The following is a 3,772-nucleotide window of genomic DNA, read 5'->3' on the forward strand; positions in this document are numbered from 1 at the left end:
CCCATTTATAAGGATCTTGGCTCCAGAACCAAAGTCGGTTCATCATTAGCTGGCACCGGAACCGAAAACGTAGGTTCAATCAAGGGTCACATGCAAAACGAAGCAACGCATCGGGAATATGCATCATAGTGACGCATAACGTCATGACGTCACCCTAATTCGTGGACAGCATAACTCCAACAAACCAACCGGAAAAATCAAAGAGTTTGAAATAAGCGGCCCACATAGGGCCACGTTGCCAGTTCGTCGTAACCACTACGACCCGCAAATCTTGCTCGATTGTTCCGACCACGACGAACAAAACCTGCTCATCGAACCCAACTGAAGCCGGCTTCAATAAGCGGAGGGACTAACTATATGGGTCAAAGTCTGTCTTTGGAATATTTAAGCTAAGATAGTACTAAGGAAAGAATTCCCAAGTCGTCATTTGTCGAAATGGCCTAAGAAGCAACAAAGTTTGTGGTTGAAAAGTCAACAAGAGCACAAGGGCCGTTATCAACAAGAGTCGTAGTCGAGGTGCCAACAAGGGACGAGGTCGAGTACTATTGACAGAGTTGTAATGGCTAGTTTTCGAGATAGGACATTAAAGAGAATATTCTAGTGGATATTCTCTGCACTTGTACTATTAGCGTTTCTTAGGAACATATCCCATATAAATAGAAAAAAAGACAATGATAAGGGCATGTGATATTCATTTGTAAAGAACACACTTTGACTAAAAGATTCGTCTCTCTCTCTCTTGCTAAGATACAAACATCGCCTTTTCACTAGATTCTTGTTCAAACTTTTCCATTAGATCCGACAGTAACTCGAATATTCAAGGATTTGTCTATCATTCATCATTGTTAGGGGGAACATCTACCTATTCCATCCTTTATTGGGTGAATCATTCTTCCTATTTACTTAAATGTCATTTATTGTTATTCATTATTATTGAATGCTATATTATTGCTCATGATTTCTAGAACATTTATTGCATATTATTGCCGCCGTCCTACCAGACCCACACGATATTTATTGCTTTTTTAATAACCCTATCTAAGGATATTATTGTTAACTAAGATTAACCCTTGTTCATATAGATTTAATTATTTGAACCAAGAAATATATTTTTTGGCCAAACACTTACAAGAAAAGGTAAAATTCAAATATAGAAAGAAAATCATGACAAAATTCAAATAAATAGTATACTACTAGTAGATTTTATAGCTTTTATAGCAAGTATCAATACAAAAATTGCAGAGTTGTTCGTAACAATTATTTTCACACATGGACTTTAATTTTCTTCCCTCCATGCCAAAATTAGTTGCATTACTTATACACTATAAAAGAAACGTAAACACCACAATTGAATCCTCAAAGTAGACAAGATGTTTAAAAAATTAACATTTGTTATAACTTTTATTTGGGCAATTTATGCAGTTAAGAGTCTCCCTGCTTATCCTCCATGTGTATCTTGTAATTGTATTGGCAATCAATGTGCTGGTAATGGGATGTTTCCCCTATGGGCCAAATTGGAGTGGTCAGAGTTGACAGGTATAAACACCGAATTTTGTCCCTCCTTTCGCATAAATTATATTAAACATTTAAATAATTACTCTAGTAAAGGAAAGCTTTGGAGTAACGGTAAAATTATTTTCATGTGACTTATGCTTGTATTAGGGTAGACTGTCTATGTCACATCCCTTAGGATGCGACCCCGCTTGGATCCTACGTGAATGCAGAATACTTTGTGCATCGACCTGCACTTTGTGCCCTTTTTTTATATAAAAAATTATTCATTCTTGTATTTTTGACCTTATTTTCTATTATTCTATTTGAATTTTGAACAGCTACACACGAGAAGGATGCTGTGGCCCAAGTGAAAAAGGGAAATCCTTTTGTTACACCAGTAGTCATTTACAAACAAGTTACCCACATTACAGATAATTGTTGCAATAGGGTTTGGATACTTGTGGATCAACCAGGTGGTAATGGAATTGTTACAAATATTCCTGCAGTTGGATAGGGGAATAATAAAATTTCTAGCATAGTTATATTCATTCATTACTTTCATCATAGTTATAACTTGTTCTTATATAATCCATTACTTTCTCCTCCCATTCGACGTGTAATTTGTCAAAGTTAAGTTTCACAACGAACCACGAGTCAACCTCTAGCAATCCTTGGGCTAACAGACTTAGTATTAGATATGAGAGTTTTTTCACTTTTAGCCCGCATCAAAAACTATTTATATTTGTTAGTCAAAAAAATATATAAAATTTGTATAATTTGTGTGTGTGTGTGTGTGTGTGTGTGTGTATATATATATATATATATATATATATATATATATATATATATATATATATATATATATATATATATATATATATATATTTATGAGCGGCTATGCAATGTGATTTTCCCTAGATAAGAAGTGTGTCAATGCATTAAATTGTGTAGTTGTTCAAATGGATTATACGAAAGAACTCTATAAACTCTAAGTAGGCACTGGAGAATGTTTGGTTAAAGTTGAAAAGAAAAAGTATTTGAGCTTGAAGTTAAAAAAAAAAAGTATTTGGATGCAAAAATTCAAGTAGTACCCTCGAAATTAAGTGGAAATGTTAGTAAATTAAAATTTTAGGTTCACTAATCTGTCTCTATTAAAAAAAATCAATGCTCTAACAACAATTATACAATATAATGCAAGGAACAACAAACTGTAATTAGCCAGCTCAATGATTCACCAGAACCACCCATTCAGTAACTTTGATATTCGTAGACGCATGTTGAAATTTCAGCCTTCCTTCTCCTTTGGGCACGCAAGAGTGACAAAATTAAATTTTCTTACTCTCGCTAATAGTCATTTTCAACAGAAATCAGTCAAAGATTATCTAAAATTAGTCATTTTGCCCTAATTACTCCCCCTCAGATTTTATTCTTCTGACCAGACAATTATTACAATAAATTGCTTAGTTGTTCATATTAAATATCCCATCACCTTAAATCCTCAAATGGGGTTACAACTCAAAAGGTCACGCAAACAAGCAGGGGTTAGTTGTTCACATTATCACATTTATCTACTATATCTCTAGTTTCCAAGTAATCTGATTTTGCTTCAATCCTCTTACAATTTCAGTGTATTAAGTTCACTATAAAATGTCTACCACCACATATGTACAAACTACAAATTAGAGAAAATGAGTAATATCATTTGTTATAGCTATTTTTTGGGCAATTTATTTATCAGTGGAGGGTCGTACTGCCTATCCACCTTGTTCACCTTGTAAATGTACTGGCAATGATTGTGCTGGAACTGGTTTATTTCCTAAAGGCTCTAAATTTGTGTGGCCAGAGTTAGTAGGAATCAAAGAAAAGGATGCTGTGAACCAAGTTCTAATTTACACCAGTTGTCATTTACAATCAAGTTACAAACATACCTGATGATTGTTGGATCCTTGTTGATCAACCAGGTGGTAATGGTCAGGTTGAAAATATTCCTGCAGTTGGATAGTTGTAGATTACGATTTAAAGACAATTAGCGCACCTTAATATATATAGTATAATTTTTTTAAGCATAAAGCGCAAATGATTGTAGACCTTGCTTGTATGTGGCATTCGCCACTAAATAATAATTGAAATATTTTATAAAAGAAATTCCTTGGTCCGATATCTTCGTATTAATACTGACCTAATTAGTTTCCAAGCATCCTGACTATTTCACTCATTATCTATATTATTTTTTACTAGCACAAAGTACCGGATAACTTTAGATATTCATAAACTCTCT

Source organism: Nicotiana tabacum, chromosome 9 (genome assembly GCF_000715075.1).
Source record: "Nicotiana tabacum cultivar K326 chromosome 9, ASM71507v2, whole genome shotgun sequence".
Taxonomy (NCBI): Eukaryota; Viridiplantae; Streptophyta; class Magnoliopsida; order Solanales; family Solanaceae; genus Nicotiana; species Nicotiana tabacum.